Source organism: Anser cygnoides, chromosome Z (genome assembly GCF_040182565.1).
Source record: "Anser cygnoides isolate HZ-2024a breed goose chromosome Z, Taihu_goose_T2T_genome, whole genome shotgun sequence".
In the NCBI taxonomy this organism is placed as follows: domain Eukaryota; kingdom Metazoa; phylum Chordata; class Aves; order Anseriformes; family Anatidae; genus Anser; species Anser cygnoides.
In genome coordinates this window covers 28,890,938-28,908,580 of record NC_089912.1, presented here as the reverse complement: position 1 = coordinate 28,908,580, position 17,643 = coordinate 28,890,938, and the positions used below count along the sequence as shown (strand labels likewise).

Sequence of the window (17,643 nt, the reverse complement as noted above, 5' to 3'; positions counted from 1 at the left end):
TGCTGCAAGGACAATATTCTTTTATTTTACTTTTATTTTACACTCCTGCCCATTGTGTTTGTAAACATTAATATCACATATGTGAACAGTAGTTGAAGTTACTCACCATGATGAAAACAGGCAGCGACTTTTCTGTGGATAGGGCAAAAACATTTTGTCCAGTGGTAGATCACGTTTGTTTCTACTTCTGAAAATCATGCAGACTTTTTTTTTTTTTTTTCTTGCACATTGTTGTATGTGAACCCATTTCAGAAAGCCTGGGCTTCCTTATATGTTTCTGAATTATGCATGAAACACCAAACCTGTTCCCACGCACCCCAGACAAACACAAACACTCTCTCTGGATGATATAACAGAGTTAAATAGCTGGATATTCAATGACTGGTAGAATATCACTTTTTACTGGTGTACTTCTTTTCCTTTGGAGAATAACGTTTGCTGGTAGACTTTCAAGCCTTAAACACCAAAAAACACTAATAAATGCAGCAGATAAGAAATATGCAAAAACGAGAAAACATTTGTCTGGAGACCTACAGGGATAACAAACTCTACAGGTAGAGATGTTAATTTTGGATCATGCTATCTCCATATTCCAAATTAACTCATAGGATAACAACGTCCAATCGTTTATGACACCACAGTGAGCACAACTAGGTGTATTCAGGGTGGAGGCTACATCTGAGGCAAAATACCTGTTTAAAGTAGGTCATGTCACAGTATTTCACGCGGATGATCTTTAGCAGTAATGGAAATGGGATGGTGCCCTGCACTTTGGGAAACCCCCTCTGGGGCAGTGCAGACAGCAAGCCAGCATTTGGCTGGATTATAAATAACTAGATTTGGCCTGGCTGCTCTGTGGATTATGCAAGTTCAGTGTAGACGAGGAAAAGCGGATTAAGGGCCTCATGTTGCCTCTTTGTGAGCCAGCAGTTTGCTCTTACTACACCGACATGAGGCCAAGGAGCGGGACAGAGTGACGGCGGCTCCCCTGGCAGTGGGCAGGAGGGTGAGGGAGCCTGGGCGAGCAATTCTTGGTGTGCCAGTACGTCAGAGTAACTCAGTGCCACAGTGAGCGACTCTTATCTGTGCCTGAGGGAGGGGTGACTTCTGAAAACTGCTTAATGACAGTGTTTCAGAGGCATGAATTTGTGGCTAATTGGGACTGCACTATTCACCTGTGATATGGCAGACCTCAGCTTGTACACCACCGTTCAAGTACCCCAAAGAATTACCATTTCCACACCAGGCCTGGGCCACAAACGGGTTTCCTGATTTCATTCACGTTTCCTGAATGATGGGGAAGCTACTAAAAAGACAGAGAAAAAAAAGGAAGTAGTTGGGTCAGAGAAACTACTTTATCCAATGCACTCAAAACTCCTTTGTCTTCTACTGTTTGCTAAAAATATTTTTTTTCTTTTTCTTTCTTTTTTTTCTTTTTTTTTTCTTTTTTTTTTTCCTATGAAGCAAAACTTCATATGACAGCATCTTGGATCATGGCACTCACTGGAGCATGCACCTCACATTGCCAATCTGAACAGTCACGTATGTCCACTGTCATGCTGTTTTCTTGATTTATTACTGCATTCCCTAGCCCTCTGAAGACCTAGTAGAAGGAAAACACCATAGTGAGTGAGCTGCATGTCCTGTCTTGATACCCTACGCACACAGCACTCTCTGAACATTTGCAAATACATTGTCTCTAATAAAAGCCAGAGGTGGTAAAACCAGAGATAAGGTCCCGGGGGGAGGATGATAAAGGCCACCACACAGGAGCCTCTCCCACAGCACCAGCGTGCCTGTGCCAGTTGCTGCAGGACAGACCAGAGGATGTGCCACGAGTGCATCCTCGTGTGCCCTGCCTCGCTGTCACGAGCACAGAGGGAAAATCTGCAAGAAATGGTGGGGTGATGCGTGGTTCCTGAGTGTGGGAACCCGGACACCAGTGCTGCAGCTGAAGGACGTTTGCAGAGTTTGTATGTTTGTGGTCTCTCTTGGTGATGCAAATGGGGGATTGTGCTGTTTTCGTTTCCTCTCTCATCTAGATAACTTCAAATCTGGTAACTGCAAAAGGTGTTGTAAGGGGCAGATAGGTTAAAGGCCTCCAAGGTCATAGGTCCTGATACACCAGCAGAAAAAACTGTTTTTGAAAACCTAGCTTTAACTTTCTGCCCAATATTTTTCCAGAAGAAGTAATAACAACAATTACTGGGTTCTGTAATGTGAAAGGTTGCAGAGTTCTCTGAGGACAAATTAAAAGTGTGCATTAAAAACAGCCCAAAGGCTGGAGCATGATTCTGAAAACTGTGGGAGACTGGTGGAGTCCACTGATTTCTTATGCAAATTAAGGCCAGTGACTGTGTCAGATCTAAAAGAAAAAGGAAGAAAAAAAAAGTACAAAAAAGTAATTAGCTACAGGTTCTGTGCTGGAACCTACTTGTAGGTACTACAGATATGTAGTCCTCACCTCACTCTGCCTCCCCTGGCTTCATGGTCCCTTTTTTTGCAATAACTCATCTGTAAAACACCACCTTCACCCATGGCAGTACTGCAGGGACACGTTAGTACTAGATTGTGAGACAGTAAAAGCATGGTGATTTGATTCACATACATATGAAAGATTCACACAGCAGTTGTCATTCTTTTCTACTATTGCACTATTCTACTATTCTACTATTCTTCTTGCACTATTCTACTATTCTACTATTCTACTATTCTACTATTCTACTATTCTACTATTCTACTATTGCACTTTTCTACTATTGCACTATTGCACTTTTCTACTAATTGCACTATTACTGCAATGATTCATAAGACTGATTACTGATACTTTTGCTCTGTACAATTATGAAATATCTACTATAGCTATCACTACTTGCCTCAGCCCACAGGTTTTGCCTGAATTACATTCATTTATCCAAGTGGTAACATTTTTAGGATCATCAGTGGTTCTTCCTCCTCCCTGTATGTTCATCTCTGACTAACTTAAGAGAAACAACTACACATTTGTTTCATTTGTGTTATTATTTGTTGCTCTTTGGATCTAATCTGCATGAAAACTATTCCTTGACCACCTAAGGAGCATAAGTTACTTATGGCTTCCCAAGACATCTTTGCCAAAATCCTGACATACCTTTTAATATCAATAGTCACTGTTGGTAGTCAAAACTCAGAGTAATTACACTGGCTAATAAATCCATGCCTTTTTGTGCCATTGCTGTTCACTTAGGGAGAGTTGCCTGCTAACAGCATAAGATCCTGTTGTTATTGCTGACCCTGAGGTGTGGGATTTAGCATTTAATTTTATTTTATTTCTATTAATCTTGTCCTCAAGATCATTTGGATAGTTTGGTCTTTGTGCTCAGCACCAGCTTGCAACACAACTTTCCAAGTCCTGCTCTGCACTGAAGGGTGTTGCAGTGCAGTGGTCTGTATGTTAAACTCTGTGAGGTAAGAGAAATTTACCTTGGCCAATTAAAGAAACCAATTGGCAGAAGTTTTAAGAAAAGAAATTGAAAGTTTGTAAGTTTAGTCCAAACAAAAGGATCTACTGATATAAAAGCAAACAAATTTTTAACAGTCAGCAAAGATTCATCAAGAACAAAATCATGTCCAACCAATCTCATTTCCTTCACAGTAAGGCAAAAGGCCTGTGAATAAACAATGGAAGCCATAAATCTTGCCTTTCTTTATGCTTTTGACATTGGCTGATGTGATCTTTTTATAAGCAAACCAGGCAAACTATGTAAGGATGAAATACTGTTGGGTGGAGACAAAACTGGATACCCATACCAGAAAGTGTTCAGCTGCCTACTATAAAGAACACAGTGGTGGGTTAAGTCCTGCCATGGGTTTTCTGCAAATCAACATTTTCAGAACAAGGATACTGAGCTAGGAAGCAAACGTATTACATTTTAGGCAGTGAGATAGTGATGCTAGTGAACACCATTAGCACTTAGTGTTATCTTGACAAACTGGAGAAATGTTTTTTTCAAGCAGATGCCATCAAAAAGAAGATACTACGTGCAGGCATTACGCAGTGACTAGACAGATACCCATTTTTTTTGAGTATTCTGCAGAAAGGGATCTGAGGGTCACAGTGGATCTGAAGCCAGCAGGAGTTAATCTGCTGCTGTTGTTAGAATAGCAAACACTGCCCTGGAATATATAAACAGAGGTACAACCTACGGCGCTTGTACAGTACTCGTTCTACTCCAGTCAGCATTTGTAAAACTTCAGCCGATCCGCGGCATCCAGTTTTGGGCAAGGCACTTCCTGCAAGGTGGGGAGCCGCTGGAGGGAGTCCAAGGAGAGCAGTGAGAATAGCCAGAGGTCTACAACATGTGCCTGGTGTGGAGAGACAGGGAGAAATAAGACTGTTTAGTTTAAAGCGAGGGGAACGTGACAAAACGTCTGAAGGCAGCTGCAAAGGGGCTGGAGAAAATCTTGTTTCCTGGCCCATTAGTCATGGGAGGAAATAGAAGGCCTAAACCTCAGCATAGGGCTTTAGGTTGAAAGTTGGACGGTGTCTTCTGACAGCTAGGGCAGTGCTACGGGATGCCTTGGAAATTCCCAGATGGACACTCAGGAAAAGTTGCACAAATTTCTCTCAGAAGTACCATAGCTATGCAGGTAGTTTGACCTGCTGCATGCAGCTGAGCCTCCTGGAGACCTATCCAGTCTAGCACCTACCAACAACTATGTTCATTTCATGTGTAGCAAAGCAAAGAAAAAGGAACAGCAGATGAAAGATAGGTTCAATACTTGTAGATAAATTAGGGGGTGGATAAATTTTCTCAGGCCTCCGTTCCACTTCGCAGTAAATCCAGAAATACTTAAGTGTGAGACACAGAATGGCTGAAGACTCAAACACCTGAAGCTTTTGATTTTAATATATCCTGGTTGCAGCCGCACTGTTTCCTGAGATCTTCAGGTCGGCGCCAACACCACTGCACCTAACTGGTTTCAGCAGCCATGAGATGGGGATCTCCATCACCTGAGGTAAGTTCAGGACACCATCCAGAACGGGGGAATGTGGGCTGCCTGCCTTTCTTTCATGTGTGCTTTCTCATCCTTTGCTTGAGCAGCCTGGTCCTGATGGGGTCAGGCTATCAGAAGCCAGCTAGCCCTGGTCAGCAAGCCCTATCGGCCATTCTTGCTCTGGACAGAAGGAAAAATGTCACTTGATGTGAGCTGGCAAAAACCTGCTTGAGACACTCAGTGGGGAGGGCACGTGTGTGGCCAAGTGGAGGTCTGCAGGGCTGCTCTGGAGGTGGTGGTGGTGCTCACCCGGACGGACCACTGATGGCAGCATCCTGGCCCCCAGGGGTGACAGGTCCCTGTCATGGCCAGCAAGGTGTCCTGCTCTTGCTTTGTCAGCTAAATCCAGGTCTTTTGCAGACCAGCTGATGAACACAGCAGCATCCATGAGCTGTTCTCAGCAGGAGCAGTGAGGCTGCGTGCTGTGCTGTGCTGGGCTGTGCCATGCTGGGCTTGGCTAGCAGCAACTTCGCAGGAGTGCTGACAGCGTGTGGACAGAGAAGCTGTGGTCTTCTCATTTCTCATGCATGCCCACCTTACTGTCCCTTCTAAGGCTTGCACACAAGACCTTAAGGATAGCCACCCAACATATTAAATGAATTTTCACACCAAATAGATGATTTCAGTTACTTTTTATTATATATGAAAAGAAAAATTTTTGGTAGTTTTTCTCTTCTCTCTCTCTACCTAGGCAGAAAAGAAATGGGAATGCCATACCATGTCAACGAACCAAAGGCTTCAGTGCTTTATTTTTAACCTCTCCCTTCTCTTTCTGCACCCTATTTAAAACATTTTACATATTTTCAAGTGCACAGCATTCCACGGGTACGAGCAGACAAGCATTAATACTTTGAACCGTGGCTGTTTGCCTGTCACACCGTGGCAGGGCTGCGCTGCAGCTGGCGGTCTCGTAGCTGCACGTAGCCTACCAAAGTTCACAGGAGCAGCATCAGGAGAAGCCGTGCAGCCTGCAGACCCTGGCAGGCTGACCCAACAGCTTAGTTGCAGGTGAGGTGCATCCAGGGGCCAGGCTGAGCAACAGCCACCCTGCTCCTGGGGGCTTGCAGGCGTGCCTAGTGAAAGCCACATTTTCCATGTTTGTTTGTTGTTGTTGTTGTTGTTTTTGTTTGTTTGTTTGTTTTTTTCCTTCCCATTATTTTAGCCACATGAGACCATGCAAGAGCTCAAAAATAAATTTTGCTTTCACATTAGCATCCAGATCACCCCTCAGAACATCTACCTATAACTGGCTCCTTGGGTATCACCATCAGGAAAATTATATTAATTCATGTGCATTTGGAAGAATATAATTTATTATGCTTTTCACTGAGTATGGAGGTGTAAATCTGTTTCTGGGCATCATTCTTGCTTAATTCTGAAGGCTGGTCTCCTGGTATTTTTCAAGGGGTCGGTGCTAAATGATGGATAGATCTGAAATCAAACATTCATTCCTGAAAAGAACTTTAAAATGTTCTTTCTTCTGGTAAAGTGAAAGAAAACATTCATTTCTACAGACTTTCCACATGGAAAAATTGACAGGAAGAATTATTTTTGTTTCCTAAATCATATGAAAGCAGTCTTGTGTCAACTACTTAGCTTTTTCTTGTTTTGTGAATATTAAAATGCTTGAAGCACTTTGTTTGGTTTTCATCTTTTAAGAGCCAATGCAATGATCACTAAACTTAATTTTAAAAAGTTTTGTAAGCATCCTTCTTCAGAGGTGAAGCCAAGAATTTAGGAACGTTTATAGAGATGGCTTTCATGAAGATAAGAGGACCACCATCAAACAGCAAGTCTTTAAATTTTAACTTAGCTTTATGATTTGTTACTTTTGCTATAGGAGATAAAAGGGAAGACCTAATGTAGCAGAAATATTTTCCTCCTACCATCCTGCTTTTTTCATAGTTATCAAATGCATCTGAATCTAGTCACCCTAAGAGACAGCGTACCCAACTAATCAGGCTGCTGACCTGACTTAGTAAAGCAATCCCTAAACATTGAACTAAACTTAGTGGCTTCTACTACAATGTGAGTGAATTTGTAAAAAGCACCTGTAATTGTGAAGGGAATTCTCCAGGTTCTCATATGGTTTACCTCTAGTAATGTTCCTACGGTTTTAAGTAAGGTATTCCATCCAAACAGCTGGGATAAAAAATGAGGTTGTGGCAGAAACTTTCCATCCAGTATCACCTTTGAAATATATAGTAATCACTATATTGTTTTCAGTGCTGTTCTCTGAGTTAAATACAAACCGACAAGACGTGAATTAACACCTGACTAATTTCCTTCGTATGCAGCTTTGAGCACCTTATACGATAATGTGATGACAAACATTGCAGGCTGCTTAGAATCCCTGAGCTCCACATTTTCCCAGCAACTATCCATAAGTTACAGGAAGGGACAAAACAAGTTGTATTTCCATTTCTACGGTCAAGCGATTATGTGCCCTCCCTTTACACAATGCCAGTGCTGGAACGGAGAACAGCATAAGGATTAAGAGAGTCTGCAGCACAGAGATTTAAGGGAGAAAATGCACAAGGTATGGAGGAAGCAGACCTGTCCTGAATTTCTAGCAGCCTTTTCTTTACCTTTGCCATACTGCTCTTTATAGGAATATAATGAGCCCGGTGTTTCTAGGTATTTCAGATTAAATATGCAATTGTGCTGGTAGATGTGAAAGGCACAGTTAAATTATAACGAGTCTTGCTGTCTGCAGGTTGGTACCTGCTCCTGAGTTACATTTGTGGGAGTATAATAAGTCTTTTTTTTTTTCCCCTCTAGAAATCCTATATGAAACCCTATTAATTTTGGGGTTACATCCATGACAGCTGTGAAAACAAGAAATCTGTGAAAACAAGAGATGAAAGAAGTAATTTTTGCTCCAGTATTTTTCTTTAAGTATATTGTTCATATAGAACACCTACACTGCTAAAACTAACTAATGAATATGAGCATCACTGAGTCAGCACTGTGAAAGCAGGGACTAAGCACAGCGTTTGACGATGGTAATACTGCTGATCTGGTTTCATGGGAGCACTGCTGTGTTTTGTGTTTACCTCATGCAAAGAAAATCCAGGATCCTGAAGGTCACCCTTACACAGAGACCACCAGGAGCCCCTCAGGTTTTGACACAGCATCTTTTCAGCATTGGTCTGCTGTAAAGATGCTGAGAGCAAAATTGGGACATTCTGAGTGAAGTGAAAATCTAAAACGTGGTGACTTCAGCTCACTTCAGAAGCATTTTTTCTCTTTAGAGTTCAAGCAGAAAATCATTCGCGTTTCACTCAAAGAGTGTCCTCTCTCTATTTTTAGCCACTTGGCACTTCTCTGTTAACATTTGTGAATCTGTAAGGAAATATATAATTTCTAACTAAAATGCCAATACTGGTTAAAAACATGGAATGAAATTTCTCTTGAAGAAGACATGAAAACTGAGAAGCATATAAATGAAGAGCCCCAGCATTTATGTTTTGCAGCATTAGTGTGGGTTTTTCTGGTCTTCTACATTTGTTGGGTTGTTTGTTCACTTGTTTTAATCTAAAGCCACTGCTAAATTTGACCCTCTTTTCATTCGGAGACTGCTGAGGGCTGGGGAGCAGCAGGAAAAAGGGAAGCTTGTCCAGTCCTGCAATGATCTGTCTCAAACCTTGCCGCTGGGGAGCTGCTGAACAAGGGTCATTACTTTTGACACGTGTGACAGCTTATCAGATTTTGTCATCTGCAGGGCCTGGCCTGGCCTGCATGCTTCACAAAACAGTCATTTTCCCAGAAGCTGGTCTGCCCCAAAGTCTTTTGTTTTGTTTTGTTTTTAACTCAGTGTCTGTGCTACATATTGCCTGCATATTTGTGCTCATTCACATCTCCTCTGCATCACCGTTAGCAAACCCAGTTGTAGGGGAGAGGGAAGATTGCCTCCAGGTGAGTGGCATATACACAGCGATACTTTCCTGATAGATTTGGAAGGCTCTGCTAATGAGATCATTTGGAGTTAATGTAGCAACTTGGGCTTTTGTCCATGAAATTTTAGCAGTTTATTGTCTGCCTATCCAGACAGAGCTCAGTGAAAGGTAAAGGATACTTTGGACATCTGTGGTGAGTAAATGTCATGTGAAATGACTGGGACAACCTCAGAATTGATGTGCCATAGCACTGTTGCACTGCTATGATGTAGGAAAGCAATGAGGGTCTGAGCATAGAGTACCTCTCAGAAGCAGTAAAACAAATAACGTTTTTTTTCCAGAACACTCAAAAGTACAAGTCAGTTTTTTTCCAATTATTATATTTCAGTATTCAATCCAAGTCACAGCATTTCTTCAGAAAAAAAATCAATTAATTTTGAGACATTTTGCCGAAGACCGAGAACACCAAAGTATCCACACATGATTGTATAGACTGTTTCTCCTCCACACACAATTTTTCTAATTCTATGCCAAACAAAAACAGAGTGTTAGGCAAGCCATAACCTTAAAAGAGAAAACAAAATGGAAATACCACACACACCCTAGTACTTTTCTTCCTTGTATTAACTGTTTCTTTTTCTCTGCAGCAGGCCCATTACTCTCTGAATCAGATCCTTCTTTTGCCATTCAGTTAATTGTAATTTTCTGGGCTGGAACAGCACTCTTCTATGCAACGTGCAAATACGTGCGCCAGGCAGCAACAAGCATGCAACAAATCCAAAGCACACAAGTCAGAAAAAGCAAGAAGAAAAGTGCAAAGAGAGGGAGACGTGCTGGTGAGGAAATAAGCAGTGCTCTGTTTCCTTAACTTTGCTGGGATTGTTTGTGTGCATAAACGCATATGTGTATTTATGTTTTGATGGGCTGAGATGTAAGAGTAGACCAAAGAAACTGGGGGAGGGAGTGAAGAGGAGGTTTGAGATTCTCGTATTCATTCAAGGGAGCTGTTGCACCCAAGTTTATTCTGAGTCAGTGCTGTGTTATCAATCACTGCATTGTGTGGGTAGGTCGGAGGAGAAAATGCAGACACACTCACACACTCACCCGTGCACATGCACACACAGACACACACTCCTAGTGCTCTGGAGAGTCCAGATTTGCTTAGCCCCGTGATGTACTATAGATACTTCACACACAGGAAAATGTGCTGAGCAGTAAGCAAAAAAGCAGTACTGCTTACCTGCCAGAGCTGAGGGTGACCTGCTGTGGCTGCCTAGCGGTGGTGTCCTTAGCTGAGAAAGACAATACTGGAACAATTCCTCTCTTTTTGTTTTTCCTTTGTTCCCGTTCTTCTAGGGGTTGTGACCATCTTTCACAGCTCCCTGTTACCACCCGCTTTTTTTACCATACTTAGGATTTTTACATGTAGGATAAACATTCCTCGCTCTCCTTGTTAAGCCCTACATCTAATCTCACCAGCTCTAGAGGCAGAGCTCCTTCAGTGACCAGTGACTGGCCACTTGTGGTTTGTGCTTCCATACTTGGCCTCTACTAACATCTTCAAACATTTTTTGCTGCTTTCTTCTGCCATCTTTTGGCTGTACTCTTAAGGACCAAGAGCAGGATGACCTCAAAACCATGTTACCAGAAACACTATCTAAAGCCCTTGTGAGAATCAAAATACCTGCAGTTTGAATATATTTGAGAGATTTTAAAGACCATTCTAGAGTACATATTTTCCAAATATGAATATGGATGTGTAACATGTGCAAGGACCTGTACGTAGTACTGCTTCTCACCATCTCCAGTAGGGTTTCTTTTGTGTTAGGAAGCACGTGTCTTTCACATCCGTAGTCTTTAGCCAGACCTCAATGAGAAGTAGGACACAACCTTCTTATGCAATAATAAATACTGTAAAACACAGAACAAACTCTGCCTGACCTTCAACCACTTTCCAAGAAATAGTTTAAGTATTTTCCAAAAAGGCAACAGTTATGTAGGAAGTTGTCCAGCTTGGCAAGTGTGTGAGATAGAGATGCCAAAAGTCCAATCTCACTCACCAGCCTCAGGAGTATAATATTTACCTGCAAGTTTCCATTCAGTAAATTAGAGATAAGCATTGGCCACTTTTCTTACATCATGAGAACAATGCATCTGCATAAATACACAACAGTCTTTCTAGTTCACCATATTTATTTTTAATGCTATGCTAAACCATACGAACATCTTACTTGGGCACAGTTGTTTTGGTCTGACTTTCAAATCTATTCCAAACAGTCAAAATTCCTCTACCTGCACTCATTAACCTAAGCTGAAATAAAAACTAAACAAAAGACATACATTTTGAATAATGGTGCTCCAGCTTTTGTCTTACATCTAACAAGTTTACTCAGACACAGTGAGGAAGAGAAAGATTTTGCCCTACATTTCTCTTTCAAATCTCTTTTATTTATGATGAGAAAAGAAAACTAGATGTTTTCAAAACTACGTATTTTGAGGGCTATCAAACTCACTTGCTCTCTTGATTCTCCAGAACAAGTATGCATGACTAATTCCAAGTTTATTGGTTTTCAGGTCTTCTTACCTTGATTGTCATGCTATCTGATTTAAGGGAAGCTGCATTCCAAGCACTCTACAAGCAGAGAGCCCCAGTGCTTCAGGGTTTCCTGGTTGATAGTATTTTTCCAGTGCCAAAATACCACAGACAGTTATGTAATCACATATACTTTGCCTAAAAATAGGACAGTGAGTCTTGCTGTTAGGAAGGAGATTCTTCACCTCTGAAACTAAACTGATCACAATATGTCTTAGGATGACTGAATGTGAGTTGAATGCACATGAAATGTATTTGTTCAAAATGGTCATATGAAAATTAGGCCAGTTTCCTTGAGCAGCTCTTAATCAGCCCTTGAAAAACTTTCTTGAATATGCCAGGCAGTTACTAGTTACTTCTTATAGAGTAATTCAATAGTATTAACTTGATGCCTACTGCCATTCTTTGATTTTGAAAAATGTCAAAGCAAAGAGAGGAAGGGCTGAGTTCTGAAATGCTCCACACTTCCTGGCTGCAGTCCAGCAAAGCACTTACTCACATTCTCCATTTAAAATAACCAATTCCACTGCAGGCTGTTCACATGCAGAATGGGACAGACGTGCTGCGTTTGCAGGAGAAAGTTCCTATATACAGAAAAAAGGTTGCTTGAGGTAGTTTTTCCTGTAAACAGGCCATAGGTCAAAGAGAAAATACTTCAAAAATAAAAGAAGAAATGCTGATATTTGAAGCTTTGCTACCCACCTAAGTAACTAGTAAACAGAAAAGTGCATTTAGGTACACCGCATTTTTAATTTCTTTACATGTATGCTCCTTCTTCTTTGGAAATTATGTCTAGAAGCAATAGTGGATTTTGACTGTCTGCCTGGGAGATCAGACTCTCTGGGTGGAGCATAAGCTGCAGATGCCCAGACAACTTGGACAAATATCTTGCATGCACAAACAGATCAAAACAGCACATCAGAAGCTACTGCACATGCACCGAGTGGACACTGCCCAATGTGCCCTTCGAACAAGCTGTGTCACAGCAAACCTGCCACATTTGGACATGCTGAGTTTCTGAAAAACAAACGCAAACAGACTTCTGCTGGGAAATAAGGCAGCTAAAGCAGGCATGAAAGTGTAGATGGAATATGCTGCTGGCTGGCTTTTAATTATGTCATTTCTATTCACAGATGCAGAGCTGAGTATTATATAGCTGCTAGCACGTAAGCTGTAATGATAAAGCAGTAAATGAGGAAAAGACACTAAAACTACAAAGTAACCATAGAAAAACAATTTTAAAGATAAAGTGATTTTCTGAAGAATGTTTATTGCTGTAACTTGTTTTATCTGCTTCTGCTCCAACAGGGCAACATTAACGACAACAAGAAAAAAAGGGATAAACCAGCAGTTAAGTAAACAAGCATCAAACCCACCACCATTAGAAGTAGTCACTGTATTTAACAAGTACACCATAGAGAATATAGAAAGTAACACTTCACTCTGCTACGCAGCCCACAGTCACGCTTCAGGAGGAAAAGCAGAATCTAAAGTTAATGTACAATGAATTTTCCAGTCACTGTGAGCAGCCTGGTAAACAAGCCACAAAATAAGAACATACTTGAGTGTCCCCCATCCTGCTGACTCCACTTCACTGGGTCAAAGGGCTGCTGCATAAACTTTTCATACTGTCCTGCATGTTCTGGTGTAAGCCAGACAAAAATCAGAGATGTTAAGCTAGAGCAATTAAAACATCCACTGCCCATAAGTTAAGCTAGTTAACTTGAAACTTTAACCAGTCAGATAGCATTGTCTAGTATCTTTAAAACATATTTTTATATGATTGCAGAATATCAGATTTTTAAATAGTGCAGTAGGTGAGAAGGTGGTGAAATCTATGTATTGGGTTAGTCACCTATTCTGTTTGTTGGTTTACCTTTTTTTTTTTTTTAATATTTCTTTTAAAAGACAGTATATGTTGGCATTGTAATAATTGTATGCAATTCATAAAGGCAAGCAAGCAATATTATCATGGAAAGAAACTGCTGCAATTTGACAATTTTAAATAAATATCGGGTTGATTCCATAGCCTAGGACTATGTCTTTACATGTGATATAAACTGTGAAGAAAGCTGAAGGAACCACACTTGGCATGAGAATATGGCTTCTGAGAGAGATTATTCAAAAGTCTCAAAATCTGCCCCAAGACTTTTTTGGACAGATACTAATCTGCTAAAACAAACAAACAACAAATAAGTAAGTAAGTCAACTAAAATAAACAAATAAAATGTTTTTTTGTGTCAGTTCTTTATGATGACAAAGAATGACATGCTGAAAAGATACACTGAAAATGAATTAATTATCATTATTCTTAGGTTATTGAACAACGCAGAATGCAGCACCGGTTTGTAGTTATGCTAAGCAAAACAAAATAAAGCAAAACAAACAAAAAAAACCCAACAACCCCCAAAGTCTGTTTCACATGTCAATATAGTATTGCAAAATGATAAATGTTATCTGAGTAACATCTGGCTTAGAATGCACTAGAGGGTGACGAGAATATTTCTGTTTACTAACAAGGTAATGTTTGAATTGATTATCCAGTAACTACTGCTGATAAGTCTGGGTCAAATGTAGGCTGATTTATTTCTTATCTGCTACTAACACTAATATTCCTGATCTTAACCATGAGGTATTCCATAAGTCTAAGCAAAATAATTACAATCTTATTGCACCTTCTATAATTTATTTATTTATTTACTATTTATACTTTTGTATACTACTTTCTGTGTGGACAACAAGGTCTCTAAGTACTCATAAACATTTCTTCATCAGTGTTCTGCCAGACACCTGCAATACAGGCATTGTAAAGCTTTGCCCAAAGGGGACAATTTAAGGCACTTGGTCATGCTCCATTCCCATCCATGGCTGGATCATGAAGGGAAATCCAGAAAGCTCACTTTTCTGTCAGGGACAAGAACTGCCTAGCCAGAAACACTCAAATTTAAACTGCTGCTGGAGGTACACAAACCTCAGACACCTGCTGTCACTTCTGAAAGCACCTGAAAATCTACTTGCTTGAATCGCCCTGCCTACCTAAACTCATTGCACCTTGGTTTTGCATCCTTTAACTAGCAGATAAACCAGGAAAGCACTTGAGTGAAGGGTCAGCCGAGGGGTATGATGTTCTCCAGAGTTATGAGGATTGAGTTGTAAATTTGGAGGTCCCAATTCCTAGACAAGAGCCCTCATGCACAAGAACCCTGAGACACGTTGGGCAGGACTATTCTCCATTATCTTGTTCCTCCATTATCCAGGAACAAACCCAACTCCCCCAGCCTGTTTTCATAGAGGAGATGTGCGTCAGCTTTTTGATCATCTCTGTGGCCCTGCTCTGGACGTGTTCTAATAAGCCCATGTCCTTCTTTTGCTGGGGGCCCCAGAGCTGAACACAGTGCTGCAGGTGGGGTCTCACGAGAGCAGAGCAGAGGGGGACAATCCCCTCCCTAGCCCTGCCGGCCACGCTGCTTTTGGTGCAGCCCAGGATACAGTTGGCTCTCTAGGCTGCAAGCACACATTACTGGCTCATGTTGAGCTTCTCTTCAACCAACATTCTCAGGTCCTTCTCCTCAGGGCTGCTTTCAATCCATTCTCCACCTAGCCTGTATTTGTGCTTGAGATTGCCCTGGCACAGGTGCAGCACAATGCACTTGGCCTTGTTGAATTTCATGAGGTTCTCACAGGCCCATGTCTCAGCCTGTCCAGGTCCCTCTGGATGACATCCCTTCCCTCCAGCATGTTGACTGCACCAGTCAGCTTGGTGTCATTGGCAAACTTGCTGAGGGTGCGCTCAGTCCCACTGTCCATGTCACCAAAAAAATGGCAAACAGTGCCAGTCCCAGTACGGACACCTGAGGAACACCACCCATTACTGATCTCTACTTGGACATTGAGCTGTTGGCTGCAGCTCTTTGAGTGCAACCATCCAGCCAATTCCTTACTCACCAAGTAGTCCATCCCTCAGATCCACATCTCTCCAATTTAGAGACAAGGATATCAAGGATATCATATTATTTACATTGAGAGAGATACTCCCTCCTCGCCTTTCCTGCCTGTCCTTCCCAAAGAGCCTGTATCCTTCCATGCCAACACTCCAGTCAGGGGAGCCATCCTACCACATCTCCCTAATGTCAATTAAGCCATAGCCCTGCAGGCATGTGTACATCTCTAACTGCTCTTGTCCCCCGTGCTACCTGTGTTAGCACAGAGACATTTCAGTCAGCCCCTGACTGACTGGCTGGAGTGGCTGGAATTCCTTTGTGTTGCTCTTCAGGTGCTCTTCTGCTGACCCATGACCCTTCTCCAGGCTCTGGGCATCTATCGCTGACACTGGCATCAAACTGGGAGGAGTGGAATGGAGTGAGTTTCTCCTCCCCTGGTAACTCTAGTTTAAAACTTGGCAAGCCTATGGCTGAAGATGCTTTTCCCCTTCTCTGAGAGGTGGACCTCATCAGCCCCCAGCAGACTAGGTTTCTCAAAGCAAGTCCTGTCACAGATTGTCTGTGACAGTAGCTGAACCCCTGTTTGAGGCACCAGCCCTGTAACCATTTGTTGATTTGCCAGATTTGACTCATCCTTTCCATCCTCTTCCCTTTGACCAGCAGGACTGATGAAAAAACTTTCTGTGCTCCTGAGTCCTTTACTGCTGCTCCAGGGCTCTGTGATCCCTCTTGATATTCCTCTGACAGCTCCTGACAACATCACTGGTACCCATGTGAAACAGCAGCAGTGGAGAATAGTCACTAGACTGTATGAGGTTTGGCAGTCTCTCGGTGACATCCCTCATACAAGCAGCTGGTAAGCAGCTGAATTCTCTCAAGATCAGGTTGGCAAATGGGTGCCTCTGTACCTCTAATAAGGGAATCTCCTACTACTATCACCCATCACCTTCTCTGGAGAATCCAGATCCAGTGATCACCCAGGACTATTTACAAATTCTGCATTTGACAGAAATGGGGCAAAAGCAGCCTGAAGAGCAGCAAGAACACAGCCTAACATGAGAAAACAAGCCGGCTGTGAGTGTAGTGTGGTCTGTGCAGCACAGTCACAGCTGTGACGCTGCATGTGTTCAAGAGAGCATGTTCTTCAGTATAGCACCAAATTATCACAGTCAAACAGCTTCTTTGCAACCTAAGCAAGCATCTGTGGCTCCTATTGCATAGCAGCACAGTGAAAGAGAGAGGACAGGAAGGGAGCAATGCTGAATACCTTCTTATTTCAATTTCTCATCACCAAAATGGAAGCTTTGCAATGGGCAGTTCAGAATAACAAGCTCACGACAGCTGTACTGAATAATACCTCTCCCCTCACCACCCCAGAGACTCCTACCAAGTCAGGTCTCAGGGTGCCACTGGCTGCAGAACACAGGGCAGGACAGAGGACTGGATATACTGTGTGCTTGCTGCTGAGTGCCTCAGAAACAGCTTTGGTCAAGCAGCACGAGAAGCACAGTACCTGTCCTATGGCTGATATCCATCCCCTCTTATTTTGTGAGGCTCACAAGGTACTATGCACACTTTCCTCAGCCTCCTTCTCCATGAAGGCAGGGCCTGTAGGGGCAGGTGTCCCTCCTTACCAGGCCCACAAAGTCCAGTTGCCAAGGAAGGTGTGGGAAGGCTATACTGCCTGTGAACCTTTCTTGCACCTCCAGAGACTGCACAGGTCGGTGGCAAGGACCTGCGAGGGCTCACTTCTAAAGGCTGCCTGATGGAGTCAGCAAAGTCAGGAGCAGGGCAAGTGCTAAGACAGCCTGGAGGGATAGCTATGGGGCCTGAGGACACTCTTTGTGTGTAGTATGGATACCGCTGGCCCCACCTGGATGGCAGCTTTGGGGCCTGTAGCGCATTTGAATAGGGTGTCCTCCCTGGATTGATGCTCAGGAACAGAAAGCTGCACATCTGTCATCTTCTGAGCAGAGGAAAAATATTAGCTATGCTGAACAAAAGAGACAAAAGAGACAAACAGACAGCAGTAGCAAGGACTCAGATGTGGAATTGCAAAGAATAGTTTTTGAACTACTTCTGTATGTGAAAGAGTATTATTCTTCATTGTATGCTGGGTAAGGCACTTTAATGGTGAAGCTCAAAAGGTGTTACATCTGTACAGGACACCCCT

General features: G+C 42.4%; 1 long non-coding RNA gene across 1 annotated transcript; it reads left to right on the top strand.

Moving 5' to 3' along the window:
- The first annotated feature begins 493 nt into the window (after positions 1-493).
- Positions 494-5,528, top strand: LOC106042335 (uncharacterized). The gene is made up of 4 exons (XR_001211052.3): positions 494-701; positions 1,465-1,542; positions 4,906-4,998; positions 5,398-5,528. It is a non-coding gene; the product is annotated as an uncharacterized lncRNA (long non-coding RNA).
- The last annotated feature ends 12,115 nt before the right edge of the window (positions 5,529-17,643 follow it).